This window comes from Manacus candei, unplaced genomic scaffold, assembly GCF_025592945.1.
Source record: "Manacus candei isolate 608988 ecotype Guabito, Panama unplaced genomic scaffold, ASM2559294v1 h1tg000028l, whole genome shotgun sequence".
Taxonomy (NCBI): Eukaryota; Metazoa; Chordata; class Aves; order Passeriformes; family Pipridae; genus Manacus; species Manacus candei.
This window is the reverse complement of record NW_026138076.1, coordinates 16921844-16934359: the sequence shown is the minus strand read 5'-3', so window position 1 is coordinate 16934359 and position 12516 is coordinate 16921844.

Genomic DNA, 12516 nt, shown 5'->3' with positions numbered 1-12516 from the left:
CTCCTAAGCCAGGATTTAGAGTGCTAGCCTCACTTCTTTCCCAAAACTGTTTCATATATAAAGCTACTTTAGCAATTTTAAAAGTATACCATTCTAGTTAGGCTCTTTTGAGTACATCAGTATGTGCTTTTTGTGTACAGCCTGAGGGAGGTACCTGTGTCTTTATTCAGCATAGTGACTCAAACAATTTTGGTTTCTGGTTAAACAGTTGGCTTTTTTTTTTTCCCCCATAACTGCTGGTTTTTACAACTCCCACAACCCCTCCATGTTCCCAGCAATAATACTGCTGGTTGATGTGGGGAAATATGGACATAATCCTACTTCAGATTGCAGTGAAAACTTAAAATTATGACCTTCTGGGGCAGGGGGGAAATCCTGTCGTATTCGTAACAATGAGTCTGTCACTAGGCAATATAGCTGGGCTCTGAAGAAATTTCCCTATGTGTATTTTCCCTCTTATGCATTATTAATACTGCCACTTAGATGCAATCTAGCTTCCCCTCTTCTTTTTTTCTTTCCCCCCTCCCCAGTACTTCTGTTTACTATACTATCTGGACTCTAGCTAGCTGCTCTGGCTGGTTGATGGAGACTGCTGTTCAGAAACTCATCGTCTCAGCAGGATGTTGACTATTCCTGAAGCATCATCTCTGCTATAGGAGGAAAGGCAGTGCCCTTCTCTGGGTTGAGTCATCAACAGTTGTGGTAAATACTTCTCAAATGAAAATATTTTGTAGTATATTAAGTTCTAAAATGGATCTAGATTATAAAAGACAAATTCAGACCAAAAGGAAAGAAGTGAAATGTCACTAACATTGATGAAGTAAGACTCGGATAAATTTTTGTATTCTGTACTCCTTTTCATTCCATTTTAATCTTTTGAAAAAAAAAAAACAACAAAAAAATCCTTCGCTTTGTTAATTTTAAGCCATTTCAAATTAAAACCATGTTAACTTCAGGAATGTTACCTCAAAAAATTTCACAATATTTCTCTCTGCACTCTCTCTACAATCTGAAATATGCTCCCTTTTATGACCAACAAAAATATGATCAGCAAATCATTTGATCACTTCTAGATAGTATTTTGTGAGTCATACAGTAGGAATGTGACTGATGAGATCCATTCTGGATGCCTTGAAAAAGATCATCATTCACAAAATGCCTTGTAATATGTGCTTACCCCAACCATTTTTATGTTCTGAGCGATACTAGATGTTACCTTAGAAGGTTTGAAGCCTGAAACATTTTAAGTAAATACTGAAAAAAGAGAGAAAAGGAGGGAAACTGGAAACAGTCAGGAAAGGAACATACATTAATTCTATCTCATCTCATTTGTCTGATTATTTCCTTGAGTATACCAAACTTAGAGCCTCTGCTTAACCATATATTTATGCTTAACAAAGTTCTTGTGTTAAGGGAATGCAACAGATAAAATTTAGAAATACTATTATAAACAAGAGAGGGGAGATTGCTATCACACGTGTTAATCAGATGGATTGGCTCACTTATTTGGAACTGAAGTCTCCCACTGCCTACATCCAACCTCCAACTCTCCTGGAATAAATCCTCTGTCTTCCAGATGGTAAATGCTGATCTCTCTTTCTTTGGGTAATCCATATAACTAAGACCTTCAGGCCACTCTGAAAACACTCTCCCTCTTGAAGCTGGTTCCTTGGTGTTAAGAATTTCTTAGTGTTATTTTACAATTAGGAATGTAATTATGTAGAAGTACAATGTTAGCTGACTAGTTTGTAATATTGGTTAAGAGGAAGGCATCAAGAATATTATTAGAGTTTATAATTTTTTTCTCATCCTTGTCCTAATTCCTTACTGTGCAAAACACACATCCTTCTCTGCTCCTTGCATTGTTTCTGTTAGCAATTACATCAGTTTAGTGTCTGTCAGGCGGAGAAAGCTGGTTATCATTTTAGTAGGTTATTTGAATTAGGATGTTTCAATAATAGTACGGCTGCCCCACCAAGCTCAAGTATGTCACCTTGGTAACATGCTTAGTTTTCATCAGTCTTAGATTGTTTATTCACTCCTGAACCCAGTTTCAGCTGGTTTTTGAATACACTCCACCAGGACACAAGACCAGCTGTTTCTCCACTCATTTTGGTGAAATCCATATTTCTCCTCATGACTTAAATAACTTGTTTTCCTGTTTTACCTAAATTAAATCATGCAGATACCACAGTGTCCATGTTAGAAAAGGCCAACTACTTCCAAAAATTATTCTCTTTTTTTAAACCTCTACTTTCAGAGGCATTTTCTGAAGGATCTATGAAGACTCATAGAGGTCTTCTTGGTTCAGGAGGAACATCCAGTATTTTTCTCATAGTGCATACTTGTCTAAAAACTGCTTCAGTCTTTCCAATACTACAAGGAAAAGGGAGGGATGAGAAAATATGTGTAGCTTTAGCTGTCACTTTTGTAGCTTTTCTTTTCAAAAATATACAAATTATATACAGGATATACTTCCAAAATATCTTAGTTTTGTTCAGAGAGAGATGTACATTATTTACAAATTTAAAAATCATCACTGCATCAGTAAGAAAGGGATCAAAACCTTTTAAAAAGTAAGTTTTAATCTAACCTCTGTTCTTTAAATTGATACTTTTCCAATTAGTCTTTTTATGTAAGAACTTTGAATATTATCAGTAAAATTAGAGAAAGCATTTATATTTTCACATGCTTAATACTAAGAAAATAATATAGAGGATATATATATTATGTAAAAGTAGGATTTCTTTATGTAAAAGTCTGCATTAATGAGTATGTATCTAGACTGCAGAAATATGATATTTCTTTCTCAGGCAATTATTATGTAGGACTCTGGCATTAAAAGAGGCCTAATTAAAAGAAAGAATATAATGATTTTTTTTTGTTATGATACAGAGCAAATATCAAACCATTTCAACTAGAATCTAGCTCTTTCACAAAACTAAGAAGTATTTGGGAGCTCCTAAATCCAAGTTCTCTTGTTTAACTGTGGGAATTAGATGTTATTGTAAGCATCATACCAAAGAGTTTTGACTTGCCATTTTCAGTATTCTAAAAGAAAGGGTAGGAAATGCAAAAGTAATTGCTAAGAAAAACTTTATTGATAATTTTATGTGATAGGGAAACTACAGTGCTTGTTCTTAACAACAATCAAAAGCGACATTCATACTTGACAAGTATTGATTTTTTGTAAGTAGAAATTAAAAACTGCATATGCAGAAAGGTCCTGTTCGGATTGGCATTGTTGTGTGAGAAAAGGACTTGTATTTCACATTCTGTGTACGTTGTTTTCTGATCCTGAGAAATAAGATGGGCTCTGAAATTTGAATTTCTTGCATATAACCTGCAAATAACAAATGGAACCCTTTTTGCAAAAAAAAAAAGAGCAATTATAAACATATGACTGAAGGGTTATAACAAAAAAGTAGTATTATTAGAAAGACAAATAGATCTGGCAGTCTCAGATATTAGCAGGAAACAAAGATAAAAACAAGAACTACTTTTGGTGCCTACACTACTGTATGCTTGATCTATGCCATGATTTCCATATAAGGCGTACATACAATAATTACTTATTTTTTTAGGCTGCTTTTTTATTTAAAAAATACATTTATTTGTAATGTGCTAAAGGGATGTTGATCATTAAAATACAATAAATCTGAAGTGTGCATTGAATTATTTTTCTTACCTGCAATCTTAAAATCATAAAGTGTATGAATAATGATCTTATTAAAAAAATTGTTTAGTTTTACATAATTTTAAACATCAATGGTTAATAAAGATTTAAAATAGGATGAATTGAGAAGTATTCTTATAAACATCAAGTAAGTGAGCTTTTACATTGGTAAAACTGGTAGCAATCCCATTTATCAATAAGAAACTGGGAAAAAACCCTAAATTGTCCAGATATATAATCTTTAACTGAATTAAATTCTTTAAATCATGAAATTTTTATTGCAAGTTCCTCCTTCATTCCTTAAAAAATAAATAAATAAAGGGGAGAAGTGGTGAGGGAAAGAGAAACTTATCTAAATCTCCCAGCATTAGTTTAGGAATATTACTACTTTGTCAGTTAGGGCTTGGTAAACAAATTTAAAGGTGCAAGACCCCTGAAAAAAAGAGATGTCCTTTGTGATTTTTTTTCCTAAATTCAGGCCCAGCTTTTGGTTTTGTCTGGTGTCACATGTAATAGGAAGCCTTGGTTTCTCTACTTTACAGTGGGCAATCAAATAAAAAAGGGATGAAATACAATCATTAAAACAGTCTATGTTCTTATTTGAAATGGCAAAATTACTCAGGCCATGCTTTAATTAAAATCTGTGTATTTTTGTTTCATTTTTCTTCCCCACAAAACAAAGTTCTTCATGTTTTTACCATGTCAGGGTGAACTATGTGATACTGAGAACACATCTTAAGTGACTGATCCAAACCTAAATAGTTTTTAAAAACCGAGTAGCTTTACCTTCCTCCCTTTGGAGCTGCTGGTTCTTCTGGATGAATCACTTAAATCCTAGTATTTCCAGATTTTAATAATATTGTTAATTTTAAAACTAAGCTGAATCATTAGACTGATATTCAGCTACCATGCACAAGTTATTTGAGTTTCTTAGATCCACCTTTAAAAGTAACCACACTGCGAGGATGTGGGTTTTGGGTGATAGAGCAGCACTGGAGGTGGTTTCGCTGCAGCCTCTGGTTCCAGGTGCTGCCTGGCTGAGCTAGACACCTTTTTTCCCCCCCTAGTCTGGGTGAGTCTTTTACCTACTCTGCATTTTGCTTGGCTCCTCAGGGAAATAAAGATGTTAATATTCTAGCTGTTAAACCTGGTTTTAAAGCCTGTTTTCTCAAACAACTTCTGAAATGGGCTTCACTATATTAATACCTAATAGCACAGGTAATAATCATAAGGAAGACAATTACTATGTTATTATTTTGATTTTATTTGTCTTGAATGATAAAGGATATTGACAGCGTATAGTATTTAAGTGACTGTTTTTACTGAATCTGTATTTACAATGATCTTCTTTGAAAAATAAGTAATGGGAAGAAGTCTTCATATGTATTTGAACCTCTCTATTAGAAAAGAGGAACAACTCATTGTTCAGTTCAGGTGAAGACTTCATTGTAAATAATAATCAGCATCACTTAGCCTTCAGTGTGTATCTTAAAACCTTAAGGAAGTTTTTTGGGACATAACCTCTTATAGTACATGCACTAAACACAGCTGAAAAACCTTTAGTCTTGTCTCTTGGAGAAGCATGGTTACTTTTGTGTTGTTGGCTCAACATTTTATTTCCCACTGCTACAATGTTAGATAGGTGATGATAACAAAAAGTGCTTGAAATCCCTAGCAACTGATGAATTTTGATTATCATGAAATGTATTCTTCTGTGGTTTATGTTAAGGTATTGAATTATTATTTATAGAATGACTATTGAGAAAAAAAATTTTAAAATTTCTACTGGAAATACCAACAGAGCTTTGACCATAATAGCATAAGTGCTAAGACAAGCCAAAGGAGTTTGCAAATTCCTATGCGAACTATGCTATGCACAGGACAGAGGGGGGAATGGATAGACAGACAGATAGGTAGCTAGGTACATATCGGACATTATAAGGTATAATTGCCATAGAGTAAAGGAATGCATGATATGAAATTAAATACTTGTGTTAATGAAGTAGGGAAATTGTATACATTTCAGAATTGTTCATCTTTCATTCACATGGGTACTCAGAATAATAGTACCTGACAAAGAACTAAGAGGAGGGTTAACATCCAACGTGAGGTGGAGTGTTTAATGGATGAACTTAAAAGCAGATAACAATATAGCATCCCATGTATACTTTCATAATTGTGCATTCCCCCAGAGATAATGGATATCATTATCAGCGGCGCCTGTCCTAAGAAACTTGGCAAGGTTATGATTGTTTGTTACAGCTTTGGTTATATTAACATACACATTAATATTTATAAATATTTGATGTCATGTTAATTTTTCATATAAGATGATTTATGTAATGTTGCTGTGCCCTGTTAGAGGGCATTTGCAGTGTGCTTCATAACGGAAGAGAATTGATGCATGTTCTTTAAAAGGACTTGCCTGTGTATTGCAGTGCTCACAGTGCATTATTCTGGAGAACAGTGATTTAAGGATAAATTATCTGAATTGCAGATACACTCCATTAACATTTTAAATAAAACATAAAGAAAAGACCACTATAGGAAATACAACAATGATATCAACATGGGGGTTTTTTTGCTCCCAAATAATAAGACTCCTTGGTTTGACCTACATTCCAAGGCCGTTTTTGTATATTGGGAGAAATTAATAATTATATTCAGGGTATAGCTGTCAAAATTTGTGAGGAAATACTGCATCAATTTTACAAATAATTATTGAGGAAAGAATAATTTTATGTATATATGTATGTATATCTCTCTCCTTTGATGACCCACACAGCTTACTATAAATCCAATCATAAAGAAACATAAAATTTAGCTCTGTCTAAAGCAGTATCACATGAGAAGCGATAGAGATGTAAACGATTACACTGTTCAACCTCACTATTTCTCACTAATAACTAGAAACATAATAACAAATCTCTGAGGTTTTGAATTAGTGTATAGAATAGTGTCTAGAATCTCTATAATCTGCACCACAATTACCCAAACACCCACCTTTGTTACTGCAAAGTCTTTTGACTTTTGAAGTCAGATCTTGGGATTTCACTTGAAATCATAGATGTGAAGGAACAGTATCTCTTGACTTTAGGCCAATCTGTTTTTAAAATATTTCCTCTGTTTTTGCTATGAAATATAAGCACATCTTCAAAACTGCATCTATACTATTACATAGACTTTTGCTTTCAGGGATAATACTTTGATGAATCTGTGATTGGATTTGGTCAACAAAAATGATAATATTTTAAAATGAAATGAAATAAATAAATAAATATAAAATGAAATAAAATAAATAAAATAAAATAAAATAAAACCTGGCAGCACTTTGACCCAGAATTGGATTAGATAATGTAGTGTGAGTGTTGTGTAAGACCCTACACTGTAAGTGAGAGTACTAGAGACAGTATACATGGATTTAGGCTACTATTTCTTAAGTCCTCTTTTCAATTTTCAATACCAAATGAGAATTTCATCAGAGTTAACTACCATGGAAGGGGAGGGTGAGAAGAAATTACAGAGAATCTCTGGGCTGGAACATGATTAAGTAGTCATACAACACAGTAACTGAAACGACAGTGGACATTAATTGGTCTTCTCTGTGGGAAATGCCAGTATGGGCAGCAGATGCTGACAGTGAGAAGAAATGGCACATTTGTACAAAATATAAGCCCTTATTATCTAATGAAAATCTTATAATAGATTTGATCACTTTTAATGGGAAGATTGATTTATGCAGGGTTTAAAAAATAAATCTGTGTTAGGCCAAGTGCTGATAGCATTATTAGAAGTATATTTCACGCAAAAGGCAAGTGTAAGGCAAAATTAACAAAAAATATTCTCATCACTGTTTTTTGGACCAGTAAAATGAGTTGTTATCAATCATATTTTTACTGATAAAATCTTAATGTTTGCTAGAAAGAATATACAAGGATAATGCTTATTAACTTTCTTTACCCACGTTGTGAAAAATTCAAACAATAAACAAAAATCATATATAATGACAAGTACATTGAATAAGCAGAGGGAGGAAATTCTAAGTAAATCCTGAGTGCTATTAATACCAAAGCATGGCATTTGCAATATATGTTTGTACGGTTTCTAGCCTTTTAAGCTTTTAAGTGCTGAAAACCTGCCTGAGGAGTGATCATAGACATGCACTGGCAGCAAGAGGAGCTAGGGAGGGAAACTCCATAGCTTAGCTATGAGCATAGAAGCAAGTGTCCTGTGTTTGGTGTAATGCAAAGTAAAACAGCATAATTCCAATTAACAGCTAATTTCAGATTTTAAATATTCACACGTATCTAGAGAAGTGATTCAGTGAGACTTTCTTGTTTGTACTTTTTTTTTCTTTTTCCTATTTTCTGTTTTCCTGTTGCGATACTGGGCAGTAGGTAGAATGTAAGGTGTCCAGATAAGAATAGATGTGGCAGAATGTGCTGGAGAAAAGAAAGCAATAAAAAGATCTTGTTGAGAAGTTACTATCAGAGTGGTTATTCTGTAAGGAAGAAGTTCACCAGTTGATGATACAGTCGGAATGGAGATTCCTTCTAGCAAAGAGAGATCTGGAACCTGCCCTTAATTTACAAAATAAAAGATGGTGTAAAGTCTTGCACTATCCATGATATTAAACTACAACAGAATAAATGATCACCACAATTACAAAAGGAAGACAATAAGTACACAAAATAGCAATGCTCTTTTTAAGCAATGAGTGATTTTAAATATTCATTTTAATAAAATATTCTAGTAAATAGAAATACTACAAATGCTCAGTACTCTATACAAATCAGAGTAAAATACAAATACCAGTAAAATATTTAACATTTCATTATAAAATGGTGATATATACACAAAAATTAGTTTTTAATGCACTGATGGAAAGGCATCCAGCTGTAACTGACATTTCTATGCAACAGCAACAAAGAAAGGTGACTAATTCCTTCCCATCAACTTAGCAAAAATGTTTTGAAGTAGGAAAAACACTTAATGGAGCCTTTGCAAGGTAAATTTAAAAAACTGTCTCTTTCCACAGCTTAACTTTCTGATAGCTTTTTATTAAGTATTTTTTAAAGTTGCTAGTACAAAGTAAATGGTACAAAGTGAGATCAGTAAAGTCATGCTATTTTCTTCTAACCTAAGTGTTTGAAATTCTCACCTAACATATTAATACTCTCTTAAGCGGAAGTAGGGTGTTTTTTAATTATTTATTATTTATTCTAAATTTATTTACTTGTGCACAGATGGATACAACGAGTGCTCGGCATCACAAGTGACCACAGCTAATCAAAGAAAACCCCGTAACGAAACTGCAAACCTCCCATTTCTCTTCCTTGTCAAGCAGGAGGCAAAGCAACAATCTAGCCGTTTGAAACTGTTTCCTATATTTGACACAAACAAGGCAGGCAGATCAGGAGAATAAAAATAACAGCAGAGGGAAGGAGGTGAATGATACATGTTTCCTACAATCAATGACTAGAATTTTGAAGGTCTGGTTAGATACATTATTTACAAGATAGTAAGCGCTGCTAGTTTTCCTCCCGTTCATTCACACTCCAGATATTTTTTTGCAATGATACAGATTATTTGTTATTCTATTTTTAAATTTCCACCAGTTGTATAAACATGGCTGGGAGTATTGTACCTGCCAGCCATCTAAATATAAAATATATTCTAGTGAAATTTTGTGTCAAAGTAGTGAGAGTTTGTAACTCCAGTTACCTTAGAGCTTCAAAAGACTAATTTATTTTATCACTTTGTGAACTAAATTATGAAGCATCTTCTAGAAAAAGTGTAAGTTTAGGCGAACTAAGCAGTCTGAAATCTATCGGCTCAGTATTAAATGCTTGGCATGGATGAATGAAAAAATAGCTGAAAAAGAAGGTTTACAAGTAACTATTTTGAATACAATGTTTCAAAAATTTGGCTGTTCTCCTAAAACCATCTCTTTTCCTTTCATTGAAAATTGAATTTAAAAATTAAACCTACTTTCTGCTATACCACCTCCACCATTTTTGCACCATTTGGAGCTAGCGCAGAAGAGAAAGATTTTAAGTCACTTCTGTGTAGTTAAGTGAAGGTTAAAATGGCCCTAGAAAATCTTCCACTCATTTTCTGGTTATTTTGAATTAAATGGGTTGGAATGATGACACAAGGGCTACTCAAAGAGCCAAGGTTAAGCTAAATCACTTCACTGATACTGGTAGAGTGTAGAAATGTCTTTTAATGAAACCCTTACTGGCTGACAACTAGCAGCAAAGAAGAGGTACAGTGGAGCTAAGTTCTGGATAATGTTCCCTGCTGGGAAGGAAATGTCCCCTTTGGAAGGTGAGGTTTCTGAAGATACTTTCTGAACTAAGTATTTCCTGCTTAAAAAATGCAGAAGTTTCATCTAGGCCATTCTGTCTAGTTTCTGAAAGGGCACTTGTTGATGAGCAATGGAATTTAAAATAAAAAGATTTTTCTTTTCCGACTGTAGTCTGTCTGCTAGTCCCAGCACAGTCATATTTTAGTGCGCTGATGCCCACACATCTCCTGTGGTCAATTAAAGTGTAAAACTGAAGAGAAAGTATTGCAAGCATGAGAGCACTGACAGGAAAATCAGGTGGACAAAGCTGTGGAAAAAAATACAGGGCTTAAGTAAGGTAGATTTCTGTCTGACATGCGTGAACTGGAGGGGATGTACTTGGGGAGAGCGAGTGAATGTCCTCAGAGAAGCTGACTGTGTGATCACTGATTTAGTCTGATGTCCAAACAGAAAAAAATAAAAGTAGAAGAGGACTGTTTCAAGTAGAACTGAAACAGAATAATGGAGAGGTTTAAAGTGACCAGGGAAGGAGAGTGGGAATCAGTTTCCTAAAGCAAACTTTTTTTCCCTCCAAGTCAGAAATGAAAACTCTTCCTTCATTTCTGATCATTTAACTTTGGTTAACATTTTAATTTCAAATTGCATTGGGTTTTTTTCTTTCTAAGAAGGGCATTCCAAAATGAAATGTGATATTACCTAGTTTATTTTAATGTTTTTCAAAGCTGTTTGAAGGAAACTGATAGCTGAAACTGAATAGAAAGAGAATAGAGAGATGTTCCTTTCACTTAGTCCACCATCATACAAACTTATTAGTTGATAAAGATTTTTTGACCAAAGACTAAAATTTTTGAATACTTACTGTGAAAACTAATGTTTGTCCACCGAATATAAGTTTTTCATTTTCATGGTTTTTTGCCAAGAAGTTATAAGAATCAAATAAGTATTAAAATCTGTGAAACTATATTCTACAAGAAACAGCAAAATGTGGGGTGCCCGTGAAATATTATTTCTGTGGTAGTGTTATGTGATTTAATTAAATGATTGCTTCATGCACAGAATGGCCAGACCATAGAAATGAATCACAAATTTGTAACAAATGTGTTTTCCTTAGAGTCTTTTCTTCTTTAGTTGAAATTATGAATGTGTGTTTGTGAAGGATTGGAAGGCAAAAGGTGATTTCATGGTTAGGGAACATAACATGTCACCTGAAGAACGCAATCATCAGTTTGCCTCTGCTAAAGGTTTTTATATGGTTATGGCTGAGTCAAGCCCAAATGTTCTTGGCTCTGCTGGGTTAGGTATTTTCTAGAAACCTTGGCAATGCTATGCAGCACAATGCTTTCTGTCTTCAGTCTGCTTGTATATTCCAGATTAGGCATGCAAAATTTCTACAGAGTCAAATAAGTCTAGAGTTTGAATTCTGGGCCCCAATATGTTTCTTTTCAATGTAAAATACTAAAACATCATGTTCACAGTAGCACAGAACTCCTATGACAAAACTGATGCTTTCATAGAATCATAGAATATCCTGAGTTGTAAGGGACCCACAAGGATCATCAAAGTACAACTCCTTTTTATTCAGTGCATAATTCTAGTGGCATGTAGTAAGAAGGTCAGGCAAAATCTATTGATTGTAGGAGATAAAACTACATAGCGATTAACAGTCTTTCCTGTAAATAAGATGGTTCTTCACAAAAACTAAATATTTAGTCATTAGAGTATCCTTATATCTAAAAGCAGGATACAGAATTACAGTTACACAGGCAGCCTTGAGTATCAATGGCATTGGCTGCTTTTTGATTGATATAGCAATCTCATTGCTCTTTGTATATCACTTCTCATTTTAAGGTGTAATAATGAGTATACGTGTTAAAATAGCCTGGTATCGTACATGGGCATTAACACATGCAGATGCATTTTTTGAAGCCAAAGTGGTACTTACAAATATAGAAAACATAGAAAAATGAGGAATATTATCAGCATAGACACGGAACCTATTATCAAATTACCAAAGGAAGTGGTGTGTGAATTTGATTATTGCCAATGTTGTTACTTATTTGTATTGCCATGGCTTCGATGAGCACTCAGACTGTGAGAGCTCTCAGACATGCTGCATTAGACATAGCAGAATGGAAAAAGACTCTTCCTGCTTCCAGAGAACTTTACTTTCTAAGCATTAAACAAAAGCAGCAAGGCAGTGCGGATAATGGCAGCACCAGGAGTACTGGTCAGCACAATCAGAAATACTGTCCAAGCTTTTTGAAGTTACCATGGGAAATAAAATCTCTAAGCAGCAGTTAGAAAACAAGTGAGATAGCTGGCTTTGTGGTTTTTACCAAGAATTTCTCCCAAGTGTGAGAGGAATCAGGGCGAGGGGGAGGGGGAAGGAAGAGAGATGTATTTCAGACTTTAAGAGTTGGCAACAGCGACTGGCATCATATGCCAGGTTGACATGGGTGTTGAGCTCTTGACGGAAAGAAAGTGCTCACTGGTAGGGTGAAAAGGGGCAGTGGGAGAATAGTTAAAAGGA